Source organism: Alligator mississippiensis, chromosome 4 (genome assembly GCF_030867095.1).
Source record: "Alligator mississippiensis isolate rAllMis1 chromosome 4, rAllMis1, whole genome shotgun sequence".
Taxonomy (NCBI): domain Eukaryota; kingdom Metazoa; phylum Chordata; order Crocodylia; family Alligatoridae; genus Alligator; species Alligator mississippiensis.
In genome coordinates, this window is record NC_081827.1 from 12635538 (window position 1) to 12658482 (window position 22945).

Consider the following 22945-nt stretch of genomic DNA (forward strand, 5'->3'; position numbering starts at 1 on the left):
GTGTTGTAGGTGGCTTTGACTTTGTTTTATACTCTACCTGCGGGTAGAAGTCAGTTATGAAGATCCAAATGAAAGAACATTTAGAAAGCGGGAAACCTCCATAGATCCAATCCACTCATTGGCGTGGCATGGAAGTAAGCTTCCAAGGAACAGGTTACGGGGAGACCACCTACATGGTATCGGATGAGACAAACAATATGTTGCAAGCATGCAAGTAGAAAAAAAAAAGAAATCTGGGGTGGCATCCTGAATTCTGTTAAGTGACAGATTTACATTCTGAATATCAAGCAACAACCCATGTGTTCCCTTTTGCATCTCATTTCATTGCAGCTTGTTTATTATTCAGCTGTGTGGTTTTTTAATAAGCTTAGTTATTTTTCAATGAATATGATGTTGTAGTTTGTTTGTTCGTAATGAAAATATGTAACATACAAACAATGAGATCCTTGTTGCAATTGCCAAATTGATTTTTTTAACATGATAATAGGGGCATTAGACATGTCAGTTCGTTTTCACTCTAAGGCAGCTAAAACATCTGCCTAACTTTTTTTTTCCAGAGGATCACTGTGGTATTAAGAGTTTTGGCTTTCCTTCGTTCCAGTATATAAAAATTAGGTGCATCTTCCTTTATTTAATGGCTGTTTTCCAAGCTTGTTTCTCTTGATAGTGGTTTTGAAGGTGCAGTCTTGTTCAGTATAATCAGATGTTTGTGTTTTAGGGTACCTGTCATTTGATGCTTTAAGGCTAATGAAATACCTTGGAGCAACAGAAACAGCCTCTGAAATATTGCACTGGCTAATGAATTTTATGTTGTAACAAACAAAATGCGCACAATTCTGCAAATGGCCAAAAATAAAAATAGTGATTCGTAAAGCAGCTTAACGGTGATTCTTTCATTGAAAACATTAGTCATTTCCATAATCCATATAATTTAGAATTGGTTTTAAAGGCAGAAAAATTCTGGTTTGCTGTTATGTCATTAATTTAACCTAGGCTAACTGTGAGCTGACTACATGTTCAGAATATCACACCCCTTCTGCAGAAGTAACCTCTATCTTGGTAGTTTTAAACGTTTCAGACTTAAAATGAGAAATCTGCAGTAGGTGCTTGAGTAAGCATCCTCGGTGTGTCTCGTTACTAATGATAACCTAAATGCATTTTTGAATTCCTGCCACAGTCAGAATTAAAGCCTGGTGGTAATATGTCAAAAGTAAAAATGAGATTATATGAGCAATGTGCATGAGGCTTTGTAATTATATTATACATTTTAAAACCAATGATCTTGTCTAGATTAAAACAAATGTTTACAGCTGTGTGCATGCTTGCATTCTTCCACAACTCTTCAAGCCCTTCTCTGCTGTGGTCCTGTCATTTGGTTTTTCTTTAAAGAGATATTTTGCTGGATAGGTTCATATTGCCCGTACTCACCCTCATGTGCTTAACGGAACAAAAAACTGCATAGTTCACACTGTTATGTCTCATTTACACAACTACACTCAATGGCTTTGCTCTAATACTAACAGTAAGTCACAAGGATATTTTGTAGTGCAATTTGATGAAATCTTTTATTTTTTCCTGCATTAGTAAATATAGCCAAAGGACATCTTTAGCCCCTCCAAGGGCTATATGAGTTCTCTGTGTATCGGAGGCCTAACTACCAGGCTCTGTGCAATAGGGGTAGCCAAAGGGGCCCGGCTGGCAACGGGGGCAGCAGCCGCCGTTCTAGCATCCCGGTGCTTGTTACATTACCGCTGCGTATGTAAGCGTTTGTCTGCCCATCTGGAGGGTGTTGGCATTCTCAGAATTAACTGTGCCTCTTAAGTGTTTTCTGCCTTTGTCCAAGGTAAAAAAAAATATTCCAAATTTATACCCTAAAAAGTAGGATTCTATATGAAAAATTGGTGTTCCAGTTTGCCAGAATACTAAATAATCAGCTGTAAATTAAGGGAAACATGTTCTTCTCTCCTGCACAAACCAAGAGAGAAACCTATGTTTATTCTTAAAGAATAAAGGCAGCAAAAGATTCCCGTTGTAACAGAAGGGTTTGGGTTTTGTGTTTTTTTTCATATTGGCATCAGCTATTGAGTGATGTTGATCACATTTCATATAATGATTATCAAATGGAAGAGACATCGTTTTGAATTTATTTTGCCAAGACAGTTAAATGCTAGATCTTGGCTGTGCTTAGGGTAAAGTTGAATGCCTGAGTGCTATGAACTCTTCTGAAAAGGAAATTTAATGGATAATTTGAGTGTTTGCAGGAAAATAGAATAAAACCAAGCTATTTGTCTGTGTCAGTTCTTATTTACTGGCCATTTCTGATGGTCTGTTCTAGCATGGCAATACAGCCAACGTGTAACACTATATTTGTATGAGCTCATAATGTTGTTTTTCTAAGAGAGGTTTTCTGTGTGTAGCATAACATCAAAGAAAAGATCTTCACAAGGAAAACTTTGTAATATTATTAGGTTGTTCATTGCATGACCTATTTAGAGTACTCAAATTCTTCTTGTTGTAGACTACATAATTAAATTTTAAATGGAACATGATAAAGAAATTATACCGGTGATCTCCAGAGATTTGAATACCCTATTTGGCTCTTTACAAGAGTGTAGCAAAGGCATACTTTAAAATTTAATAAAGGTCTGGCCTAATTTTTTCCTTTTAGATGTTCTATTGCTACTATGCCAATCCTGTTCCAAGCTGTATTTGCGGTTCTGTATGATCTGTGTGTTACCTGAAATAACAGATCAAAATAAGACTCTTAAAAGCACATTTAGCTCAACTTGAGAAATCTACTATTTAAGCATGATCAGTAAGCTAGGCTCCTAAATCTTGCAGGGCCTGAACTTGTAACCGGAGAGTTGGGATTCACTCAGTTTTGGTATCATTCATGCTGTCATTAGTTTATCTAACAAAACGGGGCAAAATACTGTTTTTAGAGTGAGAAGAAATTTTGCAATGAGTACTGCAAATGCATGATGAGAAATTTTGAGTCCATAAGGGGTCAATGAAATGAGACAACACAGCTTCTAAAAGAAAAAGGCTAGGTTTCAACACCCAAAGAGCCATTGCAGGCTGTAGGGTAAATAAAATATGTTTTATAGTCTGCTATGGAAAGTCTTTCATCTTTTAAAGGAGAATTATCAATACAAATATTATATAAGCCTAAGTATCTCTTTTTTTGCTACCAGCATCTTACTAGTAGTTGCATCTCAGGTTATTAATGTTATTTTCCCTTTTTTATGATATTGGTTTAATTTTTCATTTATCAGCAGAGGGGAGAATAAATTTAATCGGTCACTTCCTGTATTAACCAAATATTGCTTATATTTCCAAAACTGAAGGGAATTAAAAACAAAAACAAAACCTATGGAAATGAAACAAAATGGGAGAAACTGGATAAAAAATTCAAGACTATTTATTGAAACCATGATCAAAATTCAGGGAAAAAAAATGTTAAGCTTCCATTTTCAAGTTCCTTTTTTAACTTCTTAAAAGAAAAGAGGAAGAAAAAAAAACAGATATTGGTATTGAATTATAATAAAGATTATAAGATAAAGTAGCATCAAAAGCTGGGACATTTGAAATGCAAAATAACAGTCTGTGTTTGAGTCCTATGATTTTATGTGTATTTAAACAATATATATACATACTGATTATTAGCAGTATATATAGTAGTTTGCCCCTTTACATTTCCTTGTGCATTTTTTTAAATGTATATGTAAACATTTTTGGTATGTAGGAGCCCCATTTCTTAGAGAAACTTAGGCTTCACTATGACAAGTCACTTTGAAACTGGAATTTAAAACCTTGTGTCACTTAGGTACATTTGAAAGTTTTACCCCAAACTTCACCATTATTTAAATCTAATGCAGCTAAGCTTTTATCTAATGGGGAAAATGGAATTGACAACCCACTGTATGACAAGCAAAGTGAAATCTCTTGATCACTAACTGTCAGGAGTTTTTCTGATACTATTGTGTTATAGAATGATATGCCTTCCAAAGAGCTAAGTACACAAGATTTTGCATCATTACTGGCTCCGCAGACTTAACCCAAGTAGCTCCTGGAAAGTGCCAGATGAATTACAGAATGTGCGTGGCTATTTAGAGTTAACAAAATGTTCATGACAATGTTAATTTAACGTATCATTTGTAAAAAAGAGCGTTTCTCATAGGCCTCCATGATACCCATAGGCTAGGGACAGACATTGAAAAAGCCTGAGCCTGAATTGATTCATCCTTTGCAGGTTAGTCTAACCTGGCTAGGTTGAACCAGTTTCCAATCATACAGACAATCCCTCTGGACTCAGGAAATTCAGGTACATGCCTGCAGGGGCTCAGGCTGGAAGCCAGGGGGTGCTAGAGTAGCCCTCCCTTCCCTTGCAGAGCTGAGCTGAGGTAGGTATGGCCAGGTCCCAGCAGGAACCTTTGATTAGGGAGGGGTGTAAACCAGCCTGCCAGCAGTCTTGGGCTTTTTCCAGCTCGCTGCTCAAGGGGTGGGAGTGCTGCCAGCCCCCGGCCCCCAGCTAGCACTGAGGCAAAGTGGGTATGTGCAAGCATGCATCTGTTGATGATACGGAGCTTTTCAATCTCCCTCTCTGCTTCTGTATACTGTCTGCAGCAAACTGACAGGCAACCAAGATGGGGGTGGGAGGTCTGATAATAGTGTCACCCCTACCTCAGTGTTTATTGCCCCATTAAGAAAACAGAGGGACATTACAAGCTACCTCTTGATTTTTACCTGTTGATTCAGCACAGACCCAGCACATGGTCTGCTAGCTAATACACAGATACCTTCTCTACAAGGCAGAGGGAAGGGGGGGGGGGGGAGGAATGTATGCTTATCAGGAAGGGGAAGGGGGAAGCAAACAGCTCTTAAACAGCTTTTCCAAGGAAGGACATTAGGCTACCTGTTGAATAGCTCTAAAAAACCTGTCTGCCTCTTGTCTCCTACAGCACAGATGAGAGCCAGCATGTGGTCTACTAGCTAATGCTGAGGCGTCTGTGAGGGACAGGGGAAAGCCTGCTGAGCACGGAGTAGGGAGGGGAGGGGGGAGCAGAAGCCAGGCAGATGCTTGCAGACACTGCCAAGCTCCAGTGAGGCAGCAGAGGGGAGGGGCCAGCCCTGCTGTGAAGCAGAAAGCCCTGCCCAGCTAGAGAGCATGCTGGGATGCTGGGGGACTCTGATTTATCTTGAACCAGCAAGGGGTCTGGGACAGACATTGCATAAACCGGTTTGAGCCAAATCAGTTAACTCTGTTACTACCTTCAACCGGGTTTATCTCAAACTGGTTTCAGCCATTTTCAAGCTGGTTTATGTGCACTGAACATCTGTTCTGTTACAGGTTTAAACTAGTTTCTGGTCACTTAAACCAGTATATGTGTAATGTCTGTCCCTAGCCATAATGCCTCTCTCTTTCCTCAATTGTAAAAATGCCAGCTGCTAGTATTATCTTAATTTTATGTCATTCTGATCATGTCACCAATGTGTTTTTTCATATCAAGTTCAACTTTATTCCTTAAATCCTTGCCTTCTTATCTATTCATGTTTTGGACCATGTTAAGCTCTGCCTTACCAAATGGTGCTGGGCTTGAACACCCATTTTGTCCATTTCTCCTACACACATGTACCTCTACCCTTATCCATCACACCAGTCACAGAAATGATTAAGCCCAAAGTGACGTAAGAATAAATTAAGTATTATGTCCTGGGGAAAGCAAGAAGTCAAATAAATTGATTGTAATTGTTTCCTCTCATCCTAAAATGAAGGAACTAGTCAGAATGGTTCTTTTTCCTCCGCTATCTCTCTTCTCAAAGATTCAGTTCCACTATCATGCCTATAAGGGATAGACCCAGGTAGTCTTGGTGAAGTTAGGCTGCAGTTGCAATAACTGATACTGTTAATGTGTATACTTTTAAATTTGCAGCCTTCCAGTTATGCATGTAGCTAGTCTCTGTAGCTGCATGACCTCTTATCTTTCCTACATGCTACTGTTTGAGAAGTTTGCTATGTCTCTTTCACACATTCCCAAAAGTGACATGAAAGTTAGGATGCTTCATTTGAGATAGCTTAAAACAATGATATTTACAAAGGTTGATGCTCACCACTTTTTTTAAAAAGCTGATTCTTTAAAGATATTAGAGCCCCAGAAATCAAGGGTCCAAAATACAAATCCCTTTTGAAAAATCTCCACACCAAATTTTCTATGCCCCAGTTTCCCATTCAGAAATAGAAATAATCATAGTGCCTTTCTTCGTGCCTGGTTTATGACTATAGTAAGCAAGGATGGTCTATTATTCCTGGGCCTATATGGCATTGTGTAGCCATTGTCTTCTTTGGTTCATGCGCTACTGTAATAGAAATAATAAAGATGATTCATTTCTACAATAGCAGGAATGAGTTGTTTGTATTGAAATAGGCTTTGCTTTTGAGCAAATTGTACCAAATTATAACTTGATTTTTTTTTTCTGATTTATTTTTTCAAGTAAAGCTTTAAAAGTCCTAAAGAATTGGTGGATTATTTTTTTTCTTCTGTTAGTAGATACTGGAATAATTTATAGATTTCATAGACATTAGGGCTGGAAGTGACTTCATGAGAACATTGGGTCCAGCCCCTTGCCTAAGGGGCAGGAAGTCAGCTGGGGTCAGATGACCCCAGTAAGATAAGCATCCAAATGTTTCTTGAAGGTATCCAAAGTAGGTGCTTGCCACACCTTCTGGTAGGAGTATTTCAGACTCTGGAGTCTCTGACAGTAAAAAGTTTTTCCTCATTTCTGGTCTAAATTAGCCAGCCGATTTGTGACCATTAGACCTTGTCTTCCCTTGGGGTGCCCAGGTGAACAGATGTTCTCCCAGTTCCTGATGCACACCCCTTACATACTTACAGGCTGCCATCAAGTCCCCCCTGAGCCTTCTCTTCTCCAAGCTGAAGAGTCCCATGCCTCTTAGCCTCCCCTCATAAAGCCTGTTCTCTCGACCTCTAATCACATGTGTGGCTCTCCTCTGGACTCTCTCAAGCTTCTCCATGTCTTTTTTAAAGTGTGGAGCCCAGAATTGGATGCAGTACTCCAGCTGCACCTCACCAAAGCTGAGTAAAGTGAGAGAATGACTTTTTGGGTCTTGGTTGAAATGCATTGGTAGATGCAAGCCAGAGTTTTAGTTGCACCTGTGGCATCGCATTGGTGGCTCGTGTTCATCTTGTCATCAATCGTGACTCCCAAGTCTTTTTCAGTTGTGGTGCTAGAGAGTGTAGCACTGTCAAGCCTATAAGTGGGATGTGGATTATTTCTCCCGAGGTGGAGCACCTTGCATTTTTCTGTGTTGACTGTCATCAGGTTTTGATCCGCCTACCTTGCAAGCCTGTCTAGGTCGGCCTGAATTGTCAGCCTATCCTCTAGCATGACCATACTTCCCCATAATTTGGTATAATCTGCTAATTTAGCCAGTCCATTTCTGACAGCCAAATGCAGATCATTCATGAATATATTAAAGAGTACTGGTCCGAGTACTGAACCCTGGGGGATGCCACTGGTCACCATGTGCCATGTTGGCTCGGTTCCATTGACTATCATTCTCTGGGTCTGACCATGGAGCCAGTTCCCCAGCCATTAGACCATAAGGTTGTCGAGGCCACAGTTCCCCAGTTCTATGATGAGGACATCATGGGAGGCCAAGTCAAAAGCTTTTTTGAAATTCAAAAATGACATCAACCTTGTTGATGTCACCTGGTCATAGAAGGAAATGAGGTTGGTCAGGCAAGACCTACCTGCAATGAAGCCATGTTGGCTATCTCTCAGAATGTTGCCTTCCATTAGGTTGTTGTTGACAGAGTCTTTGATAATTTTTTCCAAGATCTTTCCAGGGATTGAGGTCAAACTGATTGGCTTGTAGTTCCCTGGATATTCCTTCCTTCTTTTCTTGAAGATAAGCACCACATTGGCCCTCTTCCAATCTTCTTGGACCACTCCCAAGCCACAAGTTCTCAAATATAATCGCCATCAGTTGTGCTATGATGTCAGCCAACTCTTTTAGCACTCTTGGCCACATTCCATCTGGGCCAGCTGACTTGTGGATGTCCAGCCTCTCAAGGTATTCCCTCACAAGGTCTTCACCAATTATAGGCATACCTTACCCTAGTAGTCCTGCATCTTGTCAGATAGGGTGATCCCCTTGTGTTGGTGAAAAACTGATGCAAAGTAATCATTGAGGAGACTAGCTTTTTCCTGGATGTCAGTTGTCAGCTGCTCCATTTGGTTCAGCAGGAATCCAATGTTGCCCTTGTTTTTTCCTCTGACTTCCCATGTATCTGAAGAAGGAGTTTTTATTATCCTTGATTCCTGTAGCCAGTTTGAGTTAGGTTTCAGCCTTGGCTTTCCTGGTCTGCTCCCTATAGGTGCGGCCCATTGTTTGCATAATCCTCCTTAGAGGTATTACTCAACTTCCATCCCTTATGAGCTTCTCTTTTCAGATTCAGGAAGTCCATGAGTTCCCCATTTAGCCAAGTGGGTCTTCCAGCCCTTTTGCTACCTTTTCTATGTGCCAGGATGGACTTCCCTTGTGCTTTTAGGATCACATCCTTAAGCAGCAACCACTCATCATAGACTCCCCTCCATGTCAGATCATGATCTCTCAGGGCCTCAACTATCAACCTCCTGAGCTTGAGAAAGTCAGCTTTCCTAAAGTTGAGGATTTCTGCATTGCTGACTGATTTGCTGGCTTTCCAATGGATAGAGAAAGTGATAAACTCAAGGTCATTGTCACCTACCTTCCCTTCAATCCTCAGGCTACTCACTAGATCATCCCCTTTGGACAGAACCAGATCCAGCAGTGCCTTATGTTTTGTTGGCCTGCCTTACCTCTTAAATCAAATAGAGCTCATCAATGCAAGTGAGGAAGCTTCGCAACCAATCAGATTTGACTGAATGCTGTTCCCATGAGATGTCAGGATGATTGAAGTCACCTACAATAACCATGCACCGAGAGCATCCAGCCTCTGCCAGTTCCCTAGAGAATTCATGGTCAGGCTCTTCATCCTGGTTAGGAGGTCTGTAATAGATTCCTATGGTTATATCCCTTTCATAATGTTCTCCTCATATTTTAACCCAAAGGGTCTCGAGTCTGTTCATTCATCTGTTCTTGAATGGCAATCTCTGCTTGTAAGGAAGTGTATTGCTCCTTCACATAGACAGCTACACCCCCACCCTTCCTTGCAACATATTCCTTCCTGTACAAGGTATAGCCATCTATACCTGTGTTTCAGTGATAGGTGGAGTCCCACCAGGTCTCCGTTATTCCTATGAGGTTGTATTAATTTTTGCTTAGCAAAAGGGCCAGTTCCTCCTGTTTGTTCTCCAAGCTCCTTGCATTTGTGTACAGGCAGCTAAGTTTGCCATCAGAAGCCCTGGGCTTCTCTGTGCCTTTAAAAGAGTCCCATCTTTGGGATGGGGTTGGAGTAACTTCCCTTGTGTTACCTGACCTACTGATTCTGTGGTTATCACTTCCAGGGCTTGTACTGATGATAGTCTGCCCATCCCCCAGCAGTCTTAGTTTAAAGCCCTGTCAAGCAGGTCAGCCATTCTGGCTGAGAAAAACTTCTTTCCCATCAGAGTGAGGTGGAGGCCATCCCTTCCCAACAAACTATTGCCTTTCTCTCTGAGGTGCTGGCTGTGATTGAAGAAGCCAAAGCCTTCATGGAGGCACCAATGTAGCATTCATCTGTTCACTTCTTCAGTTCATCTCTCGCTCCTGTGCCTGTGACCCATAACCAGGAGGATGGAGGAAAAAACTACCTGTGCCTCCAACTCTCTGAGCCCAGCCCACAGAGGCCTGTAGTCTCTCATGACCCAGCCAGGATTGCTCCAAGCCATGTAATTTGTGCCCACATGGATGAGGAGCATGGGGTAGTGGTCAAAGGGTCAGATAAGTTTGCTGCCCTGTGGGGTCAGGCCAACTCTCAGGATTTCAATATTGTGCTGTTAGACAGGAGGGTGTGACACAATTGCAAATATACAAACACACGAATCAATTAGGTGCACACACACGCACACTACCAACTCGGGCACATGCACATTCAAACCAGCCTAGGCACATGCATACCTATCACCAATTCAAGCATGTACACTATACACCCCAAAAGTTAGACAAAAATCAATTGTCCATACCCGCACACTCAGTACACATACACAGATTACTAATTCATATATCATACACACAATGGCATTACACACACACACACACACACACACACACACACAATGGCAGCAGGAGAAAGAGACTCAGTGGAAGGGCTGGAGTCCAGGTAGGGAAGAGAAGCAGAGTCCAAGTCCTTGGTTGAAGAGAGGGTGGGGAGTGATAGCTACCTATCCAGGCTGGAAAGGGATCTTTGTCCAGTAGTTGTTGTCCAGAGGGGAGTCACCGGCAGGGCCTCTGGGTGGATAGGTGGTGTGGCATGGTGCTGGTCCAGATGGAGAGGGTGTCCCAAGGAGTCAGTCTTCACTACCCCTTTTATGGGGCAGACTACCTCTGATCTCCTATGGGGAGGGCCTGTCCAGGTAATGTCAGTCCTGTTCCAGCGGGCTCCAGGTGTTCTTCCCAACCATGTGCTGCCTGGCACAATGGTGGGTTTCCTCATCTTTCGTTTCTTGAATGCTGAGGGTGGTTCCAAGGGCTGGGTCATTGGTCCAGGTATTAGTGTTGATGGTTTGGTCATTCAGAGGGAGCTATTTTTAGACCTACTGTCATTGTCTCTCAAGCACCCCCATTCTTTTAGGAACCAAGTTTACATAGGAGCGGTAGGTGTGAGACAGGGGTTACACAACCAGGCCTGGGGACAGGATGGAGACTTGACAAACAAAATGGAAACTTGACATGACTTGTGCTAACTTACATATGTAGGCCTAAATCATATAGTACCAGTAAAACAGTAATATAGAACAGCAAAAATCAATATAAACATAATAATTATACAATATAAAGAAGGAGAAAAAACAAAACAAATACAACTTGCTGCCAAAATAAAATGCTGAAGCTTATCCTCATAGATTTCATAGACATTAGGGCTGGAAGGGACCTCGGAAGATCATCGAGTCCAGCCCCCTGCCCAAAGGGCGGGAAGTCAGCATTAGCTAGCAAACTACATGCCTAGGATCCATGGGGCTGGGGTCCACGCTCTGAGAGATGGGAGGGAGGGGAGAGGATCTCTGCTTGAACAGCAAGCAGGTGGTGGGGAAGGGGGACGGGACGGGACTGCTGTACCTGCAGTCTCTGCTGGAGCTCCAGCCATGGAGCAGAGGAGTGTGGGAGCAGCCCTGTTCTCTGGAGCAGATGGCACAGCCCAGGGCTGCAAAGCATCTGGGACTCTGGGAGACTTTGGTTTCACTTAAACCAGGAAGGGGTCTGGGACAGATGTTCGGGTTTGACGGAAATCAGTTGTGTCTGATACTACATTCAACCAGGTTTATCTTAAACCAGTTTCAGCCATTTTGAAACTGGTTTATGTGCACTGAACTTCTGTTCTGTTACAGGTTTAAACCAGTTTCTGATCACTTAAACTGGCTTATGTGTAATGTGTCTGCCCCTAGCCTTGGACTACTGTGTTCAGTTTTGAGCTCCCTGCTACAGATGTGGACAAATTGGAGAGAGTCCAGCAGTGGGCAACAAAAATGGTTCGGGGGCTAGGGGACATGATTTACGAGGAGAGGCTGGGGGAACTGGACTAATTTAGTCTAGAGAAGAGGAGACTGAAGGGGCTTTAATAGCAGCCTTCAACTACCTGGAGGTGGTTTTAAAAGAGGATGGAGCTGGACTGTTCTCAGTGGTGGCAGATGACAGGACAAGGAGCAATGGGCTCAAGTTGCAGCAAGGGAAGTTTAGGTTAGATGTTAGGAAGAATTGTCTCACTAAGAGGGTAGTAAAATACTGGGACAGGTTATCCATGCAGGTTGTGGAAGCTCCATCCTTGGAAGTTTTTAAGGCCCGGCTAAACAAGCTTTGGCTGGGATGATCTGGTTGGGGATGGTCTTGCTTTGAGCAGGATGTTGGACTAAATGACCTCCTGAGGTCCCTCCCAACCTTCATTTTCTATGATTCTATGCCTATTTCCACTTGACTGCCTTAAAAAATATGGCACTTAACTTCTGAAAGCACTTAGGAGCCTCTGAAAATATTATCTTCTGTTTTTTTTAAGGTCTTGATAAGTAAACTCCATACATAATAGTGAGAGAGAATTGTTCTATGAAATGGCCTGATGTTTGTTTGAAATTATACCAATTTTGACCATGATTGTTGGTGCTGTTCATTAACTTTAATAATTTTTTATCCATATTTTACAGCTGGGGAGTCTAAGGTATATTTATTCACTTTTTTATTTACTAAACTTCCAAATACTCTCTTAACTTGTCTTTAAAAACATAACACTCAAAACAGATAATAATAATAATGATAGTAATCTGTGGCAGAAACAGGGGGGGTAAGAAGGACAGATAACATCAGAATATCTAATTGCAGCTTCCAAAGGTGAATTCCAAAATTATGATTATTTTTATTTTCACAGTGCCTAAACAATATTCAGTACTTTATATAACAAATAAAAGAGGTCTTGGGAAAAGGATGATTTGCTATAATTTAATTTTGGTCCAGACACAATCAGTATGAATGCTAACCAGCAAAACAAGAAGTAAGAGAAGATGTGTGAGGAATATAATGAAATGATTGAGCAGTTACTTAGGTTTATTATCTGTACTGCTTAAGGGTGCCACTACTTTTTATTAGCTGAAGTTAAATTTACATTGTTCGGAGAATAATGCTTGACTGGCTTGGGATTTCTTGGCTGTGTGTGAAAAGTGAACCTTTTGGGAAGGATTCGAAGGAGCATAGCAAGGCACATTAGCTGTGGTTAAGGTGTTTCACTGTGGCAGCTCTAGAGGCATGTGTTCAAGTCCTGCTCTGGATTCATCCCAAAGGCTGCCCCAAGTTGACGCAGCTTTCAAGGGCAAGGCACCTGTTAATTTAGGTTGGGAAATCAAAAGCAGCTGGATGTAAAGTTGGTCACAGCACACTAGTACTGTGGTCCACACTAGCACACCCAGGGACCATTACACTTAGATGGACCTTTCTTTTTTGCTTGAGGGGATGGAAGAGGGCCAGAGTCTCATACCCTATGATTTAGGAAGTCTTTCAGTGCATAGGGGACAGCATAGGAAATTACATCAGAACTTGAAGGGCTAGTCCCTCCTCTAATTCAACAGGGTCAATGGAATTACTCATGCAATTAAAGTTAGGCATGTGCTTAAGTATTTTTTCTAAATCAGAACCCTAGGGTAGGGACAAAATGGCTGAAACTGGTTTAGGGTAAGCCTGTTTTAAGTTAAGCGTAGGCTCAGGGGTGACTTGGTGACATCTCTTATGTACATCAGGATCTGGGAGAACGCCTGTTCACCAGAGCACCCCAAGGGAAGACAAGGTCCAATGGTCACAAACTGCTCCAAGACCATTTTAGGCTGGACATAAGGAAAAACTTCTTTACTGTCCGAGCCCCCAAGGCTTGGAATAGACTCCCCCCAGAGGCGATGCAAGCACCTACTCTGAACAGTTTTAAGACACATTTGGCTGCTCATCTTGCTGGGATCCTTTGACCCTAGCTGACTTCCTGCCCTTGGGCAGGGGGCTGGACCCGATGATCTCTCAGGGTCACTTCCAGCCCTAATGACTATGAAATCTATGAGACTTAACTGATTGGGGTCAAACCTGTTTATGAAACTTCTGCCCCAGACTCCTTCCTGGTTCAAGTTAAATCACAGTCCCCCAATGTAGGCTATGTGTTTACTTCCTCTTCCTGCTGCCCCTGAGGTCTCTGGGATTTAAAGTCCAGATCCACAGCAGCAGGACTCTGCAGGGTTGCTCATTACTTCCTCTTCCTGCTTCCAGCTGCCTCTGGGATTTGTAACCCATGATCACAGCCACCAGGATTCCATGGGGTTGTTCCCCTCTGTTCAATACATGCTTGCTTCAGAGAAAGGACTATTCTTGCTCAAGCTTTTATGAATTTCAGTGCCACTACCTTTCTGCTCACCACCCCCCCACCTTGCCTCCTCAGCCTGGCAGATGCTTCCTTCTCCCCCCTCCTGCCCAGAAAGACCCTCCAACTAGCTCTGGGCTGGGGATTGGCTGTGCCCACTCCACTGGAGCAGAGATGGGAAAAAAGCCTTGAAGCTGGCAGGCTGGGAGGTGTGCTCTAGCACCCCCAAGCTTCTGACTTGAGCCACTGAAGGCATGTGCTTGCATTTCCTGAGTCAAAAGTGAATGTCTGTATGCTTGCTGGTTCCATGGGTCTAGAAATTTGGCACTGGGGCCTATTGGCACCATCCAGATGCACTGGGTCAGGAGAGCGCAGTGCCAGGCCCCAGAGCCCAATCTCAGCACATGGGGCTAGGCAGGGGTGGCACCAAGTGCTAGGGCCCAATCCCAGTGTGTGGGGCCCAATCCTGCCTCTCAGGCCTCAGTCTGGCCCACAGACCAATCCCGCACCACTTGGCTGACCTGCAGGGTCAAAAGTTTAAATACCAGTATTTTAGATGGTTCTTTAAAAACCTATTTTGAAATAAGTGCAGGGTGTCACAGAAGGTTGTTTGTACACTTGTGTCTCTTGGGTGAGGCATATGGATAGAGACACGTTGATGGAACAATACAGAGAATCTTTCACTTCCGCTCCTGTAATAGGTGATAAGGCTTCAATCTCTAGCCCGTTTCATCAGCAATACATTCATTCTTTTCAGTGTAAACACATCACTTTTATTTATAAATGTAATAATTAGAAAAGCACTGTAACAATTATTATAATTTCCTAAGATCCTGCTATGAATTATGTACAAGTCTCTCACAATTCTATATAAAATATTTAAGAAGTTTGAAAGAAAAAAAAAATAATGCTTCTTGCTAGTGTTCAAGGTTAATAGTTCATATTTCATCTATGTTATATTAAAAGCATTTTTACTGGAATATGTAAGCCTTAAACTTCTTACAAAACAATGTGTCTAGTTCCATAATCAACAAATAAACCAGGGACATGATTTTCAAGCAAAATTTTAATACCTCAGTTTAATCTGAGGGCCAAATTGCGACATCCTCTAGGAATCAAAGTGGGTACTCATGTGACTAAAGGCAACCAGAATTAGGTCCCTAAATCAGTAAGGGACCAAAGCAAATGCAAATCCATCAGGTTTTTCGTGTGACCTTACATACATGAGGGGTTCAATCTTCTGCGGGTAGTATAGCTCCATTGACTATAACAGTGCTATCCTGATTTACAGAAGTGTTGGCAATGGCCCAGTTTCTGCTTAGTCTGTTCCCAATAGAGTTTTGCAAGATCTAGCAACATTCGCACGCACAGCACTTCCAGAACAACAAAATGAAAACTTTGCATTAGATTAGTTGGGCAGTAATGGAATATGTTTTTTATCCAAACTTTGGAATCTTTCATCTGGACTTTGGAAAAAGTTACGGTAGCTTTCTGCAGAGGATATGTATTTCACAGCACATGAGCAAGGCTCTCTTGAGTAGATCTAAGTCACAGTTGTTTCTGTATTTTCATCTTCATGGGAAAGAGACCTGAGAGGGATGAGAGAAACTTGAGGCATACGGTTTTACCTGCAATACAAATAAAGACCTCCTCATGGCCTTCTGTTAATGATATTCAGAGGGAGGGAGAGAAAAAGAAATAAAATGCAGTCTGAACATTTGGCTCATTGTACCATAAAAACTAGCATGCTTAGGTGAACAGTTTCATTGACATCGGTGTGAACACTCAAGTCAGTATGATTAAGCAGGAGAAAAAGTGCTTTTTATTAATTAGGATCATCTGCAATTCAAGGGACAACTTCACCTAATTAGAACAGCAAAAGCAATACATGCATCTAAGTAAATCTGGGGCCAAATTTGATTGGATAGTATCATTTTAAAAGCACTGCCTGAGGTTTTTTAATGGCTGACTACAGTTCTATATTTAGCATCCCGAGTGAGCACTTTGATTTTCAAGCCTAGTGAGAGAGACCTGGTGGGAAGAAAATATCTTGCTAGGTGGGATCAAGAACCCTCATTTCAAGTGTCCATGTTTAAAAGGCTTGGTCAATGAAATGTGCTGCTCTGAAAAGCAGGTGCCAGTCCCCTGACAGCACCAGAGATCTGCCTGCTTACCCTGGCAGTGATTTTGTCCTATTCTATCCATCAGTAATGGGTTTCATTTCAGGATTTTATGATGGGGAGTAAACAGAAGTTTTCTCCACTAGAAAGTTTTATTTAACAAAAATGAAATATTATTATTCATGTCACGAGTAATTGAATCCCCAGATGTTCTCATTCTGTATCAATGACTGTGGACAATATGACTCTAGATAGACTGTGACAGCATGAATTGAATTTTTTTTTATTATTTTTTATTTTGAACCTTTGAAGTGACTGGCTTTTTTTAGCTGATTACTCGGAACTGACATTATAGGCAGTGCAGCTGTAAAAAGGGCCTTTTCATTTTCATCTAGAATAAATAAAATAAAATATTACAGAAATTGCATTGCTTCTCTTCGTTTTTGCCCCTGCTGCAATAAACAGAGGTGTCTTGGCTATAACAATTGAATTTGAAGAAGCGCTGGAGAAAAAAGATGGTTGCTTTTAACACTGAATATTCAGAATGTAATAATAGAAAATAATTACTTTTGCAAAATGCCACCTGTTGACTTGCTTGGGTTTTGAATGTTAATTTTGAAAGAGTAGATCTAAAAAAAAAAATCAAAAAGGGAGTTCTGATCCTTAGAAATATGATTATATGTAGTAAAACACAGTTTTCTTTTATTTAAGTTTAACAAATAATACACACCCACATGTCTAAAACTGTTAAGAATAGTTCTTACCACTAGTAGAAATAAAGCTGGTTAACTTATTATTTTGAAGGTACTAACATACTGTGAAAACTGAAAAATAAGCCACAATGCTAACTAGGACTAAGACATTTTCTCTAAAAGATTGCTTTTACATCCTGCATCCCAAAGGGTACCAAAATAGTGAATGGGCATATATCCCTGAAACAGCCATCTCTGGGGTTGATAGCAACTTGGTGCAACCAGAACTTTGCAGATACCACTACATTTTGGAGGTGGAAGGAAAACATATTTAGTTCACAATCATAAACAATATGCAATTGTAATCCTACTGGCAGTTTGCAGATGAACAAAATCAATTCCAGAAGTGCCTTGTTTAGATCTCATAATACAGCCAATATTCTGAAGCCTTTTTGAGTTTTAGGTTTTTCTGGGTTCATCTCTAAAGCTCTGCGTTGCAAAATGCTCCATGTTCCCAAAGTGCAGGTGCAACCAGTGAATGGTCAGTAGGTGAAATTTCTAATTGACATCTTTAGGATCAGAATTTTAATTTGGCTTCATCTCAAGGCATGGCAGAGCTCTGATTTAAGTAAGGCATTGCATTTGTTCTTCATCCATGAAAGCAATCCTATGGTGATAGCAAAGGTACTTTATGAAAGCAGAGTGGGAATAATGGTGTACATCAAGAAGTGAAAGAAGACATTGTAATGATGATAATTGGGTCAAAACATCAAGTTACGTGTCTGTTTCCACAAAAATCACAATGCCAGCTAAGCCTGATGGAATATAAAGATAGTGAAGATCAGTCATTTTTCTATAGCAACTGTTCTCTTGAATCCGTTCTCTTGCTGGAATTTGAATCTTACAGAAATGCCATAAGCAGGAGAGAATTCAGACACTTTTCTCGGAAATGGTTTGCAAAGGCTGATATGAGAACTAATAGGGGACAAATATTTAAAGGGAGAGGAAAGGGGTGTGTTGGGGACTCATTAAAACATATGATGGTTCTGCTCTCAGCCTAAGAAGCCTGAGGAAGTCAATGAGAGTAATTGCCTCTGTTGCATGTCATTGCTAGGTTCCATTATATGTTGGCAGTGATTGACTTCTCTCTGTGCTTCTGTCAGGCAATGTAACATAAATGGGGACTAGCTTCACATTGTGAGCATGTCACATGATACTGGAAACGTAACTGCCATCCTTGATATTGTGAAAAATCAGAGCTCAGTGAGATCTTAAAATGCTGGCAGTCGAATCTGGTTGTCTACAATGATCTACATGTTCTAATTTTGGTCTTAAATAAATGACATTTTATTAATTATGGCACAGTCAAGTTCGCCTGGTGCTGGTAACAGATGTCCCACAGTATGAAATATATGACAGGCTGCAGGTGGAAAAGAGCTGCGGCAGTCTGTGTTCTCCATGATCCGGTACCAAGTATCTCAGAAGAGAGTGCAAAAACATTTTGGAGGCAGTTATAGAATAAGTGGTCCACAAAGAACGATTTCTGTTTTGTCCCCAGGTTGTCTCTCCCCACCCTCTCCCCCAATTTTAATTAGGTGATTTATATCCTGCAGCATGACATTTTATGCCTCTTCCCATCCTTCGAGGTGTTTCATAAACCTTATTGTTATAACTCTGGATATTCTTCTCTATCAACAGAAATGTCCAATCCTGGTGTCTTGGTGTAAGGTCTACAGAGTAAATGTTAGCAAAATGAAATCCTTTTGCCAAAGTGACGTTCAGGGAGAAGGCTCACTTGTAAAGACTCATGGTTAGATATCAGAGGACTGATTCCAGCAAAATAAGGAACAATGCTCACGCCTAACCAGAACAAAACCATTTATAAATTTTGAGAAATTCCCTTTAAATCTCATTTTAACTTCTGTCAGCCTTGTACCGGCTGGTTGGCCCCAGGGCCACATCTGGAAGAGACAAAACCATGATAATTTCAAGAGAATGAACTATGCTGTGGCTGAGGCTGTGTCTTGTAAAGAAATAAACCAGTCCAAACTGTTAAAGCAGCATAAATCCAGTAGCTTCATTAATCTACTGAATCTTCAGTGATAGCACGTCTGGTTTTTTTCCTGCTGTCTTGCTTTTCTGTATGTAGAGCTCATATGGAAGCAATGGAAGGGGTTTAAAATTTAGGTTGCAACAGAGAGCTTAATGCTCCTGTTACTTTAAGACAAAAAAGGCTGCAGGAAGGCCTCAATCAGCAATCAGGGAAGACACCTGACCAGAAAGGGGCTGGGCTTGGGGTGTATATAAACCCAGGTCCTGAGCTGGGCAGGCATTCTGGCCCTGGAGGTTGATGTAAGAAGAGCTCCAGACCATTGAAGGGCGCACACGGTACCTGTGGGTAATACACGCTTATGGATGGGGTAAAGCTGGTGGTTTAGGGTGGACTATGGGGAGGTGGAAGTCCCAGTGATTGGTGATTAAGGGGGACAGTTGGCCCAGGAGCAAAGCCAGAAGCCTGGGAATAAGGCCAGTTCATGTTACCTATTTTATTTCGTCATATGAGGTCACTAATAAGCTTTGGCAGCAATAATCAGTCCACCACCATTGTCCAAAAAAGCAGAAAGCCATGCTGAAAAACACCATATTTATTCACGTACCACACACATCTTTCCTCCAAAAAAAAAAAAAATCAGCCATCCAAAATTAAGGTGTGTGCCTTAAGCAGGAAACCTGATTTTTCTTTACCTGGAGTCAGCATTAGGCCATGACTGGAAAAAAAAAATTTTTTTTAACCTTCATTCTCCCTTCCTAAAATAAGTTGCATGTCTTATTTGGTGTGGGAGGTGTGGGGGAGAGATGCAAAAACATGGGGAAATTCAGAATACACATTTGAATGGAGATCTGTTCAGTATGTCAGATTTTAGCTTTCTGTTAAAAATACAAAAATGACTTTTTTTTTTCAAGGACAAAGAAATATGTATTATCCTCTGCTTCTCTGTTGGACTTCATCCTGACAAACTGTTTTAAAAGCTTTCAAAGAAGGTGTTCCCTTTCTCTGCCTTAATGATAGCACTACAAGTACATTTTAGAGTGCATTGGTGCACTAGCACTCTGTGTTTGCCGTTTGTAGGGATACTGTTATGTCTGCAGAATGCATTCATTTGGCATTGTAGAATACATAGAAAACTGTCCTTGCTTCAAGGGCCTTACACTGCATAGACTTTTGTTAGCTAACCATAGGGGATGGTGCAGTATTATGATGTCATCAACTATTTTTCTGAAATAGAACCCAAAGATTCATGGTGGGCGGTTGCTACTTCTTAGTGGCAAGATCTCTAACTTGTAGACTTCCACGGAGATTATTATTGGTCTATTTCTTTCCTTGTAGCCAGGCACCTGCTCATTTGTGGGGTTTGTAAAATTATATGAAAAAAAAGTGAGATGCAGCCAAAGTAAATTCTTAACAAATGCAACAAAACATTCCATAAATTTCCCTCTCTCCCTATGAGGTGGTAAGAGATGTTGGGTAATAGAAAGATGATGAGTTAGGGGCTGCTTACCAAATTAGCTATTGAAACATTACTGAACTTGGCTTCAAATTCTTCACTGTTGAGTTACTCAACTGTACACATTTGGGTACAAGACTCTCATTTTCTAATATTGGTTAATACTATGGTGGATCTTTGCTTTCAAATGTGAGTGATACTGCCTACTTGTTGGAGATTCAGTCACTGTCGGTTAAAGTCTTCTCTAAGACCCACGCAACAGTGCCTGGGTTTGAAAGTTTAATCACTATATGTAGACACTACTTCAAGATAGTCCCATAAAAATGCAGGCTATCAAAGGTGATTTTTTTCCATATAGTTATCACAAGGGATAGGGATTACACATAAACCAGTTTAAGTGATAAGAAACTGGTTTAACAGAACAGACGCTCGGTGCACATAAAACAGTTTGAAAATGGCTGAAACCAGTTTGTGGTAAACCTGCTTGAATGTAGTATCAGACTTAAATAATTTGGGTCAAACCAGTTCATGCAATGTCTGCCCCAGACCCCTTCCTGAATTAAATTAAACCAGCATCCCAGATGCTTTGCAGCCCTGGGCAGGGCTCTGCTCTCTGCTTCAGCCCAGCGGGGCTAGCCCCTCCCCTCTGCTTCCTGGCTGTTGCTCTGGCAGAGATGGCAGGTACAGTGGCATCTGCCTGGCTTGCTCCTGTCCCCTCCTCCTCCACCTGGACTCTCACCACTCCCTGCTCAAGCAGGGATTCCCCCTTCCTTTCTGCCTTATGTGGACATCTCTCAGCATTAGCTAACATACCACATGCTAGCTATGGTCCATGCTGTGGGAGACGGGACCAAGGCAGACAGGACAGTGTTGGCTTAGGGCCTCTCAACAGATATCTGGTAATGTCCAGATGGTAATGTCTGTTCCTTCCTTGGAAAACGTTGTTTAAGAAGAGCTTGAACTAATGAGAGAGGCTTTTATTTTGTTGATGGGCTCATGAATGCTAACAACTCCCTGTGTAACTCTGCTGGATAACTCAATGCTCTGTTATCGACTCCCTGCTGGCTCCCTCACTGGTTGGGGGGTGGGGGACCCCTCCCTAATCAAAGCATCCTGCCAGGGCCTGGCCATACCACCCCACCTCAGCTCAGCATTGTGGAAGAGAAAGGAGGGCTGCTCTAGTGCACGCCTCCCCTTCCCCCCCCAGCAGCTTCTAGCCTGAGCTACTGCAGGCATATGCCTGCATTTTTTCACTCCAGAGAGGAAGTCTGTGTGCTTACAAACCAGTTTAGCCTAGCCAGATTAGACTAACCTGCAAATATTGATTCAATTCAGGCTCAGGCTTTTTGAATGTCTGTCCCTGGCCAAGAAGACTTTCCTGTTTAGTCCTTCTTTTCCCCCAAAAAATTCTCCCCCAGAGCACCACATGCTCCTTACTATTTTTTTGTGATAAAATGTTCCCCTGTTTATCAGATATTCAGTACACATTTGGTGATACTGAAACCTGATAACTGGGATATGATTTTATAATGAAAAATCCCTGAGGGAAGCATGCAGATGTACTATAGAAAGATATTGACATATTGTGCTCTATTCCCAGGGAGCATATTAACATTTCCTTCTTTTTAACAGAAAACAATATTAAATCTTAAAAGAAAATGTATTAGCGTAGACTCATGGGTCTTCCCATGTTATGGTTGAACTACGTACATGAATTAAACTGACACCATATGACATATCAATCTGAGACTTAACCACATTCTGGAAGGATACTGTACTGCTATCATGTGATCTTGGTAATAGCTAGCTGCTTCCCTTCTCCTGACTCAGTTGGCAACTATTTCAATTACCTTTGTGGGACAGAATAAATTCCACAGCTATTCAGTATACCAAGATGCAGTAATAGCAGGAGGGGTCCACATCTAAAAGCTGTTTTGGCACACTTGTGAGACTACAAGTATGATTTAGGTACATAAACTATTTAAGATTCCAGCTAAAGGATGAAAATCATGTCTAGAATCAATCTAAAGCATTTAAAAAAAAATAAAATAAAGTGAATGCTCCCAGAGCATTTAAACAATGTTAATTGAAAAGATGGAGTACTGCTCCTTGGGAGAATACATCAATTCAAGGCACGTAACAGGAAAATAAGTGCTCTGAACTATTCAAAAAGAACCTCCCATGGTAAAACCTATAATTGTTTTAAAGTTTTTTAAAACCCTACATGTCTGTTCTCATCTCGTCCCACACACTGTGTTACTCCTTATGTTCCTCACTCTCCTCCCTCAGAATGACTCTCTGTACCCTTCTCCCACTCCCTGCTCGCCTGCTCTCACCTCCTACACTCAGCACACCCTCCCACTGTCCAGGCACCCAGCGCTCTCCTCCTTCTTTAAATTTCCCTTTTTATTCTTTAAGCTGTTCTGTGATCATCTCCTCATCAAAGCCTTCAGGTAATACAAATCAAATTCCTGGATCACTCAAACTTTGGATCCATATTTAGGAAAACTCTCAAATAGGTGAAACACACTGGTGTTATTTATGTCTTCTACTTTCTGAGATCCACCACCGAAAACCGGCTAGAATGCTTTTTTTGCATCATGAAC

At 41.5% G+C, this 22945-nt stretch overlaps 1 protein-coding gene across 2 annotated transcripts in view; it reads left to right on the forward strand.

Moving 5' to 3' along the window:
- Positions 1 to 22945, forward strand: part of CELF2 (CUGBP Elav-like family member 2) — a 773712-nt gene that overhangs the window by 388002 nt on the left and 362765 nt on the right. The gene's annotated exons all lie outside the window — the stretch shown is intronic.